General features: G+C 46.8%; 1 long non-coding RNA gene across 1 annotated transcript in view; it reads right to left on the reverse strand.

The window, feature by feature from the left end:
* The window catches only part of LOC131584797 (uncharacterized), a 56200-nt gene that overhangs the window by 28869 nt on the left and 12448 nt on the right, over window positions 1-14883 (reverse strand). Inside the window, exons 5-7 of the long non-coding RNA XR_009278801.1 lie at window positions 13783-13873; window positions 11548-11730; window positions 8872-8987 (exon numbers count right to left, since the gene is read on the reverse strand). This is a non-coding gene — a long non-coding RNA (uncharacterized LOC131584797). The remainder of the gene's footprint in view (window positions 1-8871; window positions 8988-11547; window positions 11731-13782; window positions 13874-14883) is intronic.

A 14883-nucleotide genomic window follows, 5' to 3' on the forward strand; every position in this document is an offset into this window, starting at 1 on the left:
TCAAAGAAAACTACAAAAGAGTGCAATAATTAATTACTGGGGTTTGCCTCTATTTTTTTGTTGGCAATGGGACAAACAGACTCCTGTATTAGTAAAATGTATCCTTCTCTATAGATATGTGTGAATAAAGATTCAAAAATCACTTGCCATCTCCCCAAAATCATGAGATGGGTAAGAAAATAAATAGAATAAAAAAACCTAATAGTAACAAAGGGTTTTCTTTTGTGTCTTTGTTTCTGAGCTGTTGCCCTGCCAAGCTAATTTCAACAGAACCTCGGATAAAGGAATATTAAAAAAGGGAAGGTGAGACTTTCCCATCACTACACCACAAGAGTTTAGTTTCCCAGGAAAGTAAATCTGTAACACGATGAGATCACTTCCAGCTGACAAATCTGAAATTTGTTTTTAGAAGGCTAAAAAAAACAACAACAACAAAAAAGTGAGATAAAGAAAAAAAAAACCCCAGCACCCAAATGCAGATGACATTGGGTATTTGGGCCCAGCCAGAGTGGGTAAGGTGCCATCCTCCTGTTTCCCAGTTAGGGCAAGGGACACTGGTTTCCTCAGGGAATCCAGCTGGGGCAGAGGTGTGAGTGGTGATGGATGTGCTGCCTCTGCCAGACGAGCGATTTCCCAGTCACAACCCTGTCATTTGTCCCGTGGTGTGACCCCAGCCCAGGCAAGAGCAGGAGGGGCTGGGGGCAGTCCCACTGCAGGGCTTTGCTCCTGGCAGGCACAGAGGAGCTGCTGCCCACTCTCCTGCCGCATTACCAGGGCTGATGGAGGCATCCTCCTCCTCCTGCCCATGCCAGAGCCCCACCCTGGAGCACAAACAGCCTCTGCCCACCATCCCTGCTCCCTTTCAGCCCCTGCCCAGCTCTCCAGGTGCTGTTTGCTCTCCCAGCACAGCTCTTGTTCTGAGAGAACTCACCACAAAAGCTCAGTGTCGTTGCTATTGATTCTCAGCCCAGCCTGGTTTTGTTGAGGTGACCAAATGAGTGGCAGGTGGTTGGTTCTTCTACTTATTTTCTGCTGGATGGGGACACCAAATATTTGCTTTCTGAAATATTTGCAGCAGCTCCACTACAATTGACAACATCAGCTGAAATGCTCAAAAAGGGTGGGGGAGTTCTCCTGCGCCTTCGCTCTCCCCTGAGCTTTGCTGAGATGACACAGAAACTCCTGGGCTTTGTTGCTTTGCCATGGAGTGCATCTCATGGGCAACACGTGTGATGGATTAACCTTTGGTTTCACTGGAAGATGTCCACAGGAGTGGATCTGGACTCCTGATCCATACCAGACCGCTCTTAGGGAACAGCTTCCATTAACACAAGTAAAAATGCAGAGAGTTAAAGCACTCACCAAACCAATCCTATGGCAGCAGAACAATTCAGGCCTTGCATTTCAGGAACACCAAAACTGCCTGGGGGCATGTGCTAATTACAGACTACTCCTATCATTCCAGTTTACATTGCAAGACACCAACCAGAGGAAGAGTGGCTTACCTTTGATGAGAGGAAGCTCCAGCTAGGATCAAGCGTGGATGTTGCATTCAAGGCAAATTTAGGGAAGGCTGAGCCAAGTCCTCCTCTGTATGAGCTACACAGACTGTTCAGTAGCTGTTGTCAGTGGTAGGATCATCGAGTGACCCATCTTCATCTGACACCTCCAGAAGTGCTGAGTTCTGGATAAGTTTTGCCTCCCTCAAAACACATTCACATAATGGCCACATTTCAAAAACAGACCAGGAGTTTTGGAGACAAAATTCTCCATTGCTGAGCTGTCCAAAGGCCTTTGTGCTCCAAGGTTCTCACAATGTCTCCAGATGCAGCAGAGGCAGAGGGAGAAGAGTTTCCCCCCAGGCAGGGACTGCTGCTGCAACAGGGATCCAGAGCCACAACTCAGCATAAGCTCTGCAAAAAGGAGACACCTACACAGACCACAGGATTGCTTGGGACTGAGTGCTGCATCCATAGATCTGCTGGTGAAATGCCACCTCCTGCAAGGTGGAATACTGGGTGCCAGAGGATGGGTCCATCCATCCTGGCAAGTCTGGGATGGAGACTCTGGTTTGAGCCATGGCAGCCTCTTCCCCAGCTCTCACTGTTCTTCATATCCTCTCCTGGATGAGAAAGGCAATCATTTAGGAGTGGATTTTTAACTCAGTGCCATGGATCACTGATAGGATCAGGCCTACAGAGCATGCAGGGTATGACTCAGTGCAAGCACCTTTTATTCTGCAATCTTCCTAGGTGGACAATGTGCTTCTGGCTTCGTGCACTCTGCAATTTCTCTCTTTTCCTTTTCTTTTATTTTATTTTTTTCCTCTTGTAAAGACTTTGCTATGTCAGAATCTGTCAAACAACTCCTTGTGCCATGTTTTCACAAGAATCTTACTTGCTGGCCAAGCTCCCTTTTAAACAATACTCAGTGAAGCATTGCACTGCCTATGCTCTGCTCTCTCATGCCATATTTAGACAAAAGCCAGGGAATTCCCTGCCCTAGATGAGGGCTTGAATGAGTGTGTTCTTCTCCCACCTCAACTAAAAAAGTATGTGTTCACATCGGCCAGGCCTTTCACCCAGCTTTATTTTTAATTCATTCTGCACTTGGATTTATATACCTAGAAATCTGATGGGCGGGGGGACGGAAAATTTAAAGAAAACAAAACAAAACGAGCAAATGTGACCACAGACACACGCTTAGCCCTGCTGGGAGCATTCCCAAAGACACCAAAACCGGTGGAACAAAACCACCCCAAACCCGACACTGCCAAAAGTGAGAAAACCACGCAAACCCCACCGCACAGCTGGCAACAGCTGGATCCTGGCCATTCAGCGCATTGGCCCGGGGGCAAACAAACAGCTGAGAGAGCTGCAGCCTGCCCAGGGGTTCTGGCAGTGCAGCTGGTGTGCAGCTGAGCAGAGAAGGAAGGATGAGGAGCCCGGATCCTCCCCGCACAGCCCCGCACGCTCCCGGGGCGCTGTCAATGGGGCTGCGGAGCCTTCTGGAGCGCTATTGAAACGCCGCATTCCAGAGCACTGTGCTAATCGCTCCCCGCCAGCCCTCCAGCATCACTCTGCTCACTGATGTTTCAATTCTTTGCCGTACTTTTGTCCGCAGCGTTTGGGCCCCCCAGAATTTTTTTTTGACACGCGGTCCTTCCGCTCGCTGCCAAGTCTGCTGGGAGGGGATGTCAGCCCCACAGCATCAAAACAGATGCTGTCCTTGCACCAAGTCTGCTGGAAAAGCTTCAGCTGAAGGCCTGTCTGCCCTCCTCCTCTGCCCCATGAATACTGCAAAATATTCATTACATTTGCTCCAAGAATCTGCTTAGGAGAAAATTTGAATCCTGAAATTGAGAGTCAGAGCATTGTCAAGTACAGTGCACATGGCCTGAAACATGGAAAGAAATACTCTGAAAAAAAAGGCAGAATTTGCACTGGATTATTGCTTTCATGTACATGTAAAAAATCCATTACAGCTATCTCAAATATAGCAGTACTGCTGGTAGTGATGACGGGGACCTTACTGCACACAGGATGCAGACAGGAACCTTTTAACTGCTGTCACTTAATTCTGCTCAGTGTGGCTTGAGCTGACATCTTAACTGAGACATCACTCAAGCCTCGAGTAGCCTGGTGCTCCTGGTGTTATTGCTGCTGCCAGAAGCATTCTGGGGACAGGGAGAGAGGAAAGAAATGATATGGACAGAGCTGTGGAGTTACGAAATGCACCCTTATGATCGTATGTTCAAAAGCACTCAGTTCCCGTTTAGGAACCTAAATGGAGTTGGCAGGATTTCAGAAGTGCTCAGCATCTATCAGCTCCTACTGAGAACATGCTGAGCTCTTCTTAAAATTGTCAGAGAAAAACAATTTGAAGATAAGAGCCAGCCTGTGGCTTACAATTAACATCATTGTATGGGTCTTCAGAGCAGGCTGGCAAGAGCAAGAATAGCTGCTTTCACAGAAGATATTGTATATGAATCCACATCTCCAAGCACAGGGCCAGGTCTATAAGCAGCCACCCCTCTGGCTGCCTCCTGAAAGAGCTCTGCACCCCAAGGAGAATGTTCCACTTTGTGTCAGTGATGCCTTATAGCCTTGAGTAAGTGGGAGTTTGCACCTGACCTGACATCAGTGGAGGTGAGAAGGACCAAAATGAATGCTTAAAAACTCAGAACATAACCCACGGGGCTGCAGGCAGGGCAACTGTGAAAACATCTGGAGAAATGCACTAATTTGGGCCTAACTTCTAGTAGGTTTTGACATAAAATTAGTAGCAGAACTAAGTGCCAGTTGGTACCTTCTGTCTTTGAAGCCCAAAGTGCTCTTTGTTCTATGTGGAAGATGTTTTCCCTCAGTGGTGACAAGTAGCTAACGCCATGGGAACCTTCAACTGACAGAAAGATTTGTCAAATCTCTCCAAACTCTTCCAGAGGCATCAATCCAACAAAGAACTTGATCAGCAGCAGTCCCACTTGCCCTCCTGGAACCACTGATATATTTAAAAGGAAGGCTGTGGAACCAAATCCTCCCACTGCTCACAGCTCCTCCAGCCTTGAACCAGCTCCTCCAGCCTTGAACCAGCTTGGTACCACAGCAAAAAAACCCAAATCAAGCACAGCAGCTTTGCCAGGCTTCAGCTCACCCTGGGACATATTATAATTCTTGAAGGGGACTAAGAATGAATTCTTCTCATCAAGATCCTCTTTTTCACAGTGTCCTTCATCTTACATTGAGATTCCAGCAGTTATCTTCCAGGTAGGAGCAGCTTGCTTGTCCTTATTTTCCAGGTATCTCAGGGGTTACAATCTCTGTCTGCTCCCTGGATTGCTATGTTGCTTGGTCTAATTCCACAGAAAAACTCCAGAGATTCTTCTGGGGGCAGCAGGAGCTGAAGGATCTCCTGAATCTTGCTACCAAGAGGTCCCTTGAGTCACCTTGGTGTGGGAGGTGGAGCTATAATTTAATGTACTGCCCTAAAGGAGGGTGCAACACCTCAATCAGAGCTGCCAGAGGACATTACCACTCATGCTATTAGGACATCACAACTATTTTTTTTTTCTCTTTTAGCTGAGGAGAAGCTTCATGTTTTCTCAGTAACAGATCAAAATCCCACTTGTTGAAGGTGGAGGTAAAAATATTAATTCCAGAGGAGCTCCTGCTCCTAAGTTCAGCTCAAGGACCCAGGAGAGAGATTAAACATCATGCAATCAAGCACTGCCAGACTTTACAAGCTCTGGCCATATTGATTTATCTCCTGACATCTTGACATGAAAGCAGAACAGCAGAAGAAAGCATAGCACTATTTTCCATTCTGACTAAAACAAGTAGTCCCAAATATGCATGAATTTAATTTGTCACTCCTCAAATATAATGACTCATTATGATTCATTACTCCCAAGTATTCTAGCTCATTTTCTACAGCTAATTAACCTTGTAAGCAACAATTCACCCAACAGAGGATCACTCTATTGCCATGGGGAAGGCTGCACTGCCTTCTCCTGTAGGAGAACAGAAGTGCTTGTCATGGTCTGGCCAACGGGCACGGCTGCCCTTTCTCTCCTGAATTTGCTGAACGGGGACAGCCTGAGAAAACTCATTTAGGAGAAAATGGAGAATTCTCCAATACAGTGAGCAACATATGCTCAATCCAAACAGTCTCCTTGGGAGCAGGGAAGGGCTGGTTGGCCATTGCTGCAGGCACTGAAGGGTAACAAATACTTGTCCTTTGCACAGCTGAGCTGAGCTCAACTAGGCAGGAGAGAGGAGGGTGACAAGGAAGGTAAAGATACTAATGCTCATGCTGGAGCAGTGAGAGGAATGGTGATGGGATGGTGCCCTGTCCTAGGGAAGGAAGCCAGGGGCTCACACAATTTGGTGGAGTTTGGAAAAGACCTTTCAGTCTTTCTCTTGGTCCCTTTTATACCCTGCTCAGCTTTAAACATCCTCTCAAATTCTCATATATATTTAGACCAAAGGAAAACACCATTAAAATGCCAAGGAAGCTTTCAAGACAATTGTTATATTAAACTAACTTCAATCCTAAACTCTGCTCCTGTGAAATTACTCACTGGACAGCCCACTTTAATCCTGAATTACTAATGAAGTGCTGCTGTCACTGTCAGATGATTGCTGTTTTCACAGGTCAACCACAGCAGGAAAGGGAATTTTAACAAAACACTGCCTGACCCCAAAGATTTACAGGCAGCAACTTCTGCATTAGGCACCACGGTATAAAGTCACAAAATCTTCACTGCAAAAGTCTTCTCCATAAAGCAGCAGTGCCAAGAGCTGAGCACTGCTGCTGGTTTTGGAGCACCAAATGCATTTCCCTGGCGCGCCCTCGCGCTGCTCCCACCGAGGCTTCACCGGAGACGGGCGGACAGCGGCAGCCCGAGCATCACCCGTGAAACCCAAGAGCTGTGTCCATTTTTAGAACCAGCCTGCCTGAAGATCTGCTGCATTATCTGGGCAACACGTAAGGGAACAAGATGAACTGCAGCTCCCCCAGCCACTTATTTACCTTCTGTTTAAACAGAGCCTCTGCAGCTCCCCGCCCGTGCACCCACTTGCTCAGCACCTCGCTCAGGGCTGCTGCTCTATTTTTAAAGGCATGCTGCTGGCTTTCATCTGAAGCTGCCTGTTTGTTTTTTTGCTTTTTTTTTTTAGCTCCCATACTCTTTAAACTAATTTAAAACTTGCTGGCAGATAAAGGCTGTGAGGGGAGATACAGCTAATGCACCATGGTTGGCACTGCAAGTTGAGATTAAGGCAAGAGGTACAACGCAAACAGCATAAAAATGAACATCTAAACTCAATGATTAGGGGCAGACAGCAGGAGTCCTTGATCAGGGGACCATCTCCCATGTCTTTGGAGTGGGATTATTCGAACCAAGACTTTAGGATTTGTTCTGGCAGCAAACACACTGGGGTGCTCCCTGTGGGAGGGACAGCGAGTGGCAGCTGCAAGGGGCCCTGTGAGGGAATGTGGTCCCTGAAACTGAGTTTGAAGTAGTCTGGGGCTTGCCAGGGAGTTAAAGGCTCTGCCTGTTCCAGTTCTGAGCCCACACGAGCAGCACTGCCTTCAGTGGCCTTGCACAATCACACAGGTGGAGGAAGCACTGCTAAGAGTCTCCAGCACTGCTGGAAGGTGGAAGGGTGCCAGAAACACGTGGCATGAAAATCCAGTGTCCCTACCCGTGTCTGTGACCCCAAACCAGGACACACATGAAAATCCAGTGTCCCTACCCGTGTCTGTGACCCCAAACCAGGACACAGATGAAAATCCAGTGTCCCTACCTGTGTCTGTGACCCCAAACCAGGACACACATGAAAATCCAGTGTCCCTACCCATGCCTGTGACCCCAAACCAGGACACACATGAAAATCCAGTGTCCCTACCCATGCCTGTGACCCCAAACCAGGATGCACTAAACACCTTGGCACAGGGAGGTTCAAGCTTGACCCAAAATCCTCAGCAGCTCTCAGAAGAAATTAGAATAGAAGTGTTGAGGCCATGAACACTGACAGGTTGTAAATAGGGAAGATGGTTGACTACACTGATACATCAAAATGAGAAACCATTTCCAAAACTTCACATTTGGAGAGTTTGGAGATTTCCTAGCCCACTCCTTTGGTCTAGAATTTTCTCAGCTAATGCTCAGGTGCCCTGCAGGCTCTGTCAGCACTGCAGAGCTGCCCTGAGCATCCTGCTGATGGTCCTGGTGTTCCAGACACACACCTGGCTCTGCCACCCCGGGCAGGCTGAGCTGGGCTCCATTTCACATTCAGGACATCTCTGAGAACTGGTTGAAACGAGGACTCACTAACGCTCCCATCAGATGCTGATGGGCCTTTTTGTGCCAGGAAAACGGATGTGTGCAACAACAGCAAAAGTGCCTGGAAGCGTCCCAAAGCCTGAGTGAAATGGGGGAATGTTGAGTGGCATCAGACAAAAGGAGCAGTGATTTAATCTCCACAGATGGGGAGGAGGGAGCGGTGTCAGGAAAAGCAGGAGGATGAGATTAGCTAGGCAATAAAATGAAAATGAGCAAGAGGTGGAGAGAACTGTGCTGAGATAAGAGGAGGTGGATTACAGGGCTGGCAGATGGAAGGGGAGCAGGCAGCCAAACAGTGAACAAAAAACAGGTAATAAATCTGGAAAAATTGTCATCAACAATGTTAAATACCATTTTCAGCCTGTTTTCTCCAAGGAAGTAAGGGATTATGGCAGAAGGATGCTCTGTGCTGTTCCCCCAGGGTGCAGTGATGCTGCCTCCAGCCCCAGCCACACTGCAAGGTGCGTTTGCTTGGACTCAACTCCTGCAAGACAGCCAGAATCCTTTCTGACACATGGATAAAGCAGCCTTTTACACAAAAGGTGAAAGGAATTGCTTCTTTCTGGAGGTCCTGACCATCCATTTGACTCAGCCTAATTCAGGAAAGCGACACCTCGTCTCCTTTGCTGCTGAAAGGAGCATTTCCTGCAGCCTTGCTGGAGTACATTAGGCCGGGTATCTCAGTTCCGGGTGATAAGGCAGCTTTTATCAAGAGGCTTTCATTAATGCAGTTTAACTGGCAATAGACAACTGATAACAAGCAGACATTTGACCACAATTTAAGTCATTAAGCCCTTGACCACCATGTTTTTGGAAGGTATCTTTAGAATATCTTAATCTGTGTCATTTTAGCAAAACCACTGCTGCAGCTTTCCAAATCTGTGAATCTCCCAGCCCTCCATTACCCAAGGCAGGTCAGTGCCTGCTGACAGCACATCTGTCTCAAGAGGTCACTTAAAATCATTTATTTGTCCTTGCACTTTAAGTCTGGGAGAGGAAATTAATGGACAAGGAGAAGTACTTACCTTGTGAGCCTGAGAGCTCTTCAAGGCTGCTTTTTGCTCTGCACCAATGCAGCACCTGGCCCAACAGGGTTTGTGCAAAAGAACAGCAGTGCTGGCTCATATGTCATTGCAAACATCTGTGTGGAATAATAAATACCTGCTCTGAGCTGAAAATTTCCCACCCAAATGTGGGGCAAGGTCAGGTTAACCCTGTCCCTGCTAAATTGGGTTACATGCCTGCCCCTTCTTTATTCCCAAATGGAATAACCTCTCCCCCATCTGCCCCTTTAGCTCATTTAATGTCTCTCCAACCTCCAGCACAACCAGGAGAGGAGACAAGCAGATCACAGGGCACTGTTTGGGGAGTGGGATGAGGTCAAGGGGAAAGTAGAGAGAGCCTAGGTCAGTTCTTCATCCTGGAGCCTTCTGGAAAATCCCATTCCTCCCTATCAGGGATAAGAAACATTTCTACCATGCTGAAATGAGTGCATTTAAGAGTATTTTTTTTTACCTAAGAAAGCACTGTGGCTAGGCAGTTCTTGGATAGACTGTGGGAGTTAAATGCAGGAAATTCAATACTCTCTGTTATACACCAGAGGTCAGGCTAAGGGTCCCTTCAGATCTAAACCATAAATTTTGCAAACCATTACCAAAAAAGCCCCTCAAAAACCCCCTCCAGTCTCCCACTCAGCTTCTAGAAAACTCTTCAACAACAAGATCTGATTGCCAAATGTTAACAAGGAGGCCAAAACCATCAGGATCCACATTTGACTCCAGTTTTTATGGCAGCCCCAGACAAACAGCATTCCCTGAAGAAGCCCAGAGCTGTAGCCTGAGGGCCTGGAGGTCCCAGCTCCACAGGCACTTGCTCCTCAACTGACCCCAGGAGCTGCTGTATTTCACAGGCTGTTCCAGGCTGGGATGTGGGATAGCTCATCCTGCTGGAAACCATAACTAAAAACATTTGAACACAAATGCTGTGCCCAGAGGGGAGGGGCAGCCCCCATCCAGCAGAGAGAAACGGGGCTTCAACAAATGGTTGGGCTGAAGGGGACCCAGGAAGGCAGCACAGAAAGGGGGCTCTGGAGGGAGGTTTTACAGGAGGACATCAGCACCAGGCAAAGAAAGTGCCCAGCACTGACTTGCCCAGCTGGGATGTGCCCAAATCCAAAATCCAGCCCAGGGGGCTGCAAATGCTGCGGCTGAAATCATTTGTGTCAGGTCCTGGCAGCAGGTGTTGGGAGGAGCTGATTTCCACCCCAGGATTAGCAGCAGGATATACAGCACATACTCTCTGCAGAAGTGTGATCATATCAAAGCTCCATCTGTACTCAGGCTGGAGCTCAGAGCTATTAATGACTACTGGGGGTGAACTAACATTTTTTCTTAATACCAGTTAAATAAGCTTCCCACACCTTGAAAACTAATAATTCCTTTTTCTTTAAAGATATGTCCATAGATACCTTTTTCTTTCAATACAGATAATCTACACATATCCAGGGAGAGGGACAGTTGCACAGATTTTAAAACCCAGAATATTAAAAATGCTGTGTTTATCTTTTTTTTTCAGAGAAGCTCAGCTGTTCTCAGCTTGGATGCAAAGACACATACTTCCACTCTAGGTATTTTTGGTCAGGAGGAAAAGATAAATAGATAGTGTATTTCAAATACGTCACGCTTTCAGCTGGCTTTATCTAACTTTGGTCAAGAATTTAAAGCTTTGCACTGAACACCAGCACATTTTGAGCTTGAGCTGTAATTCTCTTCTCCTGACAAGAATTTGCTGCTAACAGAGCCTATCTGTGACATGGGAACCAACAGGCTGAAGCTGAAACCAAGGCTGTCAAACCCACTTCACTTATTAGTTATGAAACGGGAAAAACCAGCGAGCAGTGGTGTCACATGGAAACATGAGCGCAGCGGTGACACCGCCTTTCAAACGGTGTCAGCACTAAAACCCGCCTATAGATTATTTGGAAAGTAATAAACACCCATCTCGTGATTCTATTCTGGGCTGGTCCTGTGACAAAAAGGGAAAAAAAAAAACCCTAAACCATCAAAACAAAACCAGAAGCTGACAGCCCCGAGCAGTTGGCACCAAGTGTGAGGGCAGCGCCCGGCTGTGAGCGGGGACCCCTGGGCTGGGGACAGGGTGATTTACACGGGGACAGCTGCTGCAGTCACCCCAGCTGCAGGGACAGGGGCTGCTCCCAGCCCCAGAGCACGCAGCAGCTTCGAGCTGCCTTCTCCCTTCCTTATTTTTATTTCTTTTCAGTTTTAAGGCCAGTGCCAGGCTGCCCCGCTGGTTTGCCCTCACAGCTCAGAGATGGTTTCACAAAGAGGTGAGCTGCTGTTGTCCCACCAGCATCATGGGGATGATATCCGTCCCCAGGATAACTCCCCTGAGCCTCCCACTCCTGAGGTCAGTTCAGATGCTCGGAATGACTTTTCCTAATCTTCAGCACGTCAAACCTTATTAGTTGATTTTATTAAATCTCTCTCCAAACATCTCTGAAGTAACACTTGGTGTTGCTGTATCCCAAAATAGCCACTCAGTCTGAGCTCTTGGCAGCCAGCACAGAGGCTGGATGAGACCCTGGAGAGTCGGATTAAGAAGGAAACTTGCACCCAACCTACTTGTGCTCTTGACTTGGGTGGCCTCTTCCCAGCCCCACACAACCCCCAAACCCCTTTTACCTTAGGAACTCTGCAAGCATCGCTGCTTCTCCAGCTGCCTTGAGCTCCAAACTGGGCCCAGGACAAATCCTGCTTGCAAACAGCTCCAGGTGTAGATCTGCACTGATGGTGCAGCTGCAGGAACCTTCCACCAGCATCCAGATCATTACTCTTGCTGTTACAACAGGCTTTTATTTCTGCTGTCTGAGAGGTGAGATATCCATGAGACACAGCTACAAAGCCCCTGCCACTGTTAATTATTAAAAGCATTTATCACTGAATCTCTAGCGATGGGCAGGTGGCAAATCTTGGGTGAGCCATAAAATTTCCATGAGAAGACTTTAAAGGGGAAAGAGTTGGAGGAAGTCATAGTGCATTTGAAGTGTAGTATGAATTCATATCAGTGACTGTTTTGACACAGCTTTAACCTCTGACTACAGGGGTTTACAATTTAGAAGACATCTGGTAACGGACAATTCTGCAAGGTAGACAATTTAAAAGACATCTGGTAACTGATGATTTTTCAAAGCCAGAAGTCCATTACATACATTCAAATGAGCTTGAAAAAAAGCACAGGCACATCTGGTGTCATGAACAAGAGCTTGGAAAAGTCCCCATCCTCTGTTGCAGTGTTGCTGGTTTTGCCAGCAGTGAGAAGCAGCACAGACCTGACCCCAGAGGCTGGAGGGACAGGATGGGCAGGTGCCCTCCTGGGCTGAGCAGTCTGAGCTGGACTATTGATCCAGCAGGTCTGTGGCTTGGTCCTCAACACATCCTTCCTCTTAGAGCCAGGTCTGCAGTCTTGGCCACTTTTCCTCATCCTGAATATCACCTTTCTCCTCCCACCTGTGGAATTATTTACATCTTTCCCATAGAAGAAAAATGGTCAGATTCAGCCTGAGTCAAAAGATCCTCGTTTGGCCCTGGATGTGTTGAAAGCGTGGGTCACACCAGAGCTGGAGCACAGAAAACCTGGCTGTGTAAGCACCAGGGAATTCTGCCAAAAGGACCAGGGATTTTGTCTGTAGTCAACCCTTGGAGAATGCTTTCTTTGACCAAAAAAAATAAAAGCTATATAGAAAAACTCCATCTCTTGCAAGCTTATGAAAGCATGGCCATGTGCCACAGAGGCTAATGGGCTCCCCAGCTATGTCCCCCATCATAATTCAAATGGCAGGAGCAGACTCTAAGAAGTTTCCTCACTCTTCTCTCCCTCTTTTTTTCTTTTTTTTTTCTACTTTTTTTTCCTTTTATTTGTGGTTTTTTGTTTGGTTGGTTGTTTTCTTGTTTTGGTTTTTTTTTGCTGTTGTTCTGAGTAAAGCCATTAGACCCTTGAAATAAAACCAATAGACCCTTGAAAAAGCAGCCATTACAAGCTGTGGAAAGAGTTCTCCAAACAGCTGCTGAGGTTTGCTGAGCAGCCCCCCATAGAACCAGAAGGAGGGTTTTCCACAGAGAAGTTTTCCATGTTCTCCCCTACACAGAAGAAAACACTGAGAGAGAAAAATTCTGCCTTTGGAAAGGGAAAAAGTTCTGTTCCTGTCCCAACTGAGAAAGCTGTGAGGTCCATCTTCCTCCCCAAAGGGGATAAACTGAAGATGCCACTTCCCTCAACTCTAACCAGAAGTTTTTCACATCCCACCATGCCCATGCTGGCAGAGATGCCCCAGGACCAGCCTGGACCATTCCAGAGAGCTGCTCTGAGCACTCAGGACTACAAAAGTAACCTCGTTCTTTCCTCCTTCACAGGGACAAACCTTTCAGGCTGAAAATCCCCTTTCCCTCCCACAGTCCATTCCACCACCTGACCAAAACATCGAGGCACTGTGAGCTGTGTCCTGGGCTGGCTTTGCCAGGAGAAGGACCCAAAGTCCCGTTCACCAGGGTCTATTTTCCTTCTGTTTCATTTAATGGGAATTCTCTGTCTCAAGCAATGGGAGGCCCTGCCCTGAGTTTCTCATCCATCGCTGTTCTCCAGGGTTCATCCTATCTGGGGATTTTCCTGAAGCCAGGCTGGCCTCATTCCAAGTGGGAACGAGCTTCCTGCACTTCCACTGCCCCTCTTATCACACCCTGCCTTAAACAAGTTTGACCTTTTGATTGATTTGAACTTTGGGCAGCATTAAAACACTTGTTCTGGAAGATGAGGTCAGTCCCTCAGCTTTCTGCTGTGTGTAATGGGGCAGTTAATGCTACACTGGTTTTAAATCCTGGCATATTCCCAGCTGTGAGGACAGGGAAAGACACAAAGCTCACCAGAGGTTGTCCTCTGACATCAGGCTGGGCCAGGCTTGTGAGCACAGTTTCAACTTCCAGCTCCTGCTTCATGGTTACTTCTGCTTGCACACTTTGCAAAGAAAAAGAAACCTTTTAAATAGTATAGAAAAAGGTCCCATCTCTATTTTCCTCTCCTCTCCATCATCCCCTCCTGACTTCCTGAAGCTATCCATGCAAAATCCCTGAAAATGCCTCCTGCAAAGGATTGTTGTGTCACTGCTGAGCTTGGGCAGAGGTTTTTAATAACCAACAATGACAAACAAAACCTCGGGAGTAAAACGTTTCCATGGCATTTAAAATTGACTTGGAAGGGAAGATATTTTGTCCAAGCACATAAATATTCCTCAAGTTGTCACAGGCCAGAATTTGTAACATCATGCTCTATGTCAGATTGGAAAGGGAAAAAAACCCAACTGGAAATGGATTACAAAGAGCAAGTTGAAAGAAATGCAAAAACCAACCACACGGGGAAAACCACACTGGAGCAAGCCCAAATCTTTTCATCACTGTAGAAGCATTTTATGTTAACGTGAAGAGGAGTTTATTCTTTTATTAATGCAGGATTTTTTTCTCTGCCATCTCTGCAGGACTTCACATAGACAAATAAAAGCCCTGCCAGTGACTTCATTGCTCTCAGTTTTATATAAAGGGGTTGGACACACACTAATGGGCACTTCTTTGTGGCAAACAGGACTTAATAATGGGCATTTTTTTCCCTGCTTGCAGAAGAAGGCTGGTGAATTTAACTGATTTTATAATGCTTGCTTATTTACAGTTATGGTTGTAAAAATTACAAGAGGAAATCTTAGTTGTAAGAGGGAAACTTATAGAAAAACCTAAGCATTGAGAAAGTTTTTCTCCAGAGGCCTCCCCTGTGTTGGTCACTGCAGTGAGAGGCCATGGCTGTGATCTCTCAGATTATCAGGACACACCCAGAGGGAAAGACCTGTGTATGATCACTTCTAAGGATGGTGTGGCCACCACTTAAGTAGATGGGTTGATGCCTGTTCTTAGTCTATGGATTAATTTTTAGGTGCAATAAATTCCACTCAAAGTGCAGGGAAATCTGGAATATACTCA

The sequence above is a fragment of the Poecile atricapillus genome, chromosome 15 (genome assembly GCF_030490865.1).
Source record: "Poecile atricapillus isolate bPoeAtr1 chromosome 15, bPoeAtr1.hap1, whole genome shotgun sequence".
In the NCBI taxonomy this organism is placed as follows: domain Eukaryota; kingdom Metazoa; phylum Chordata; class Aves; order Passeriformes; family Paridae; genus Poecile; species Poecile atricapillus.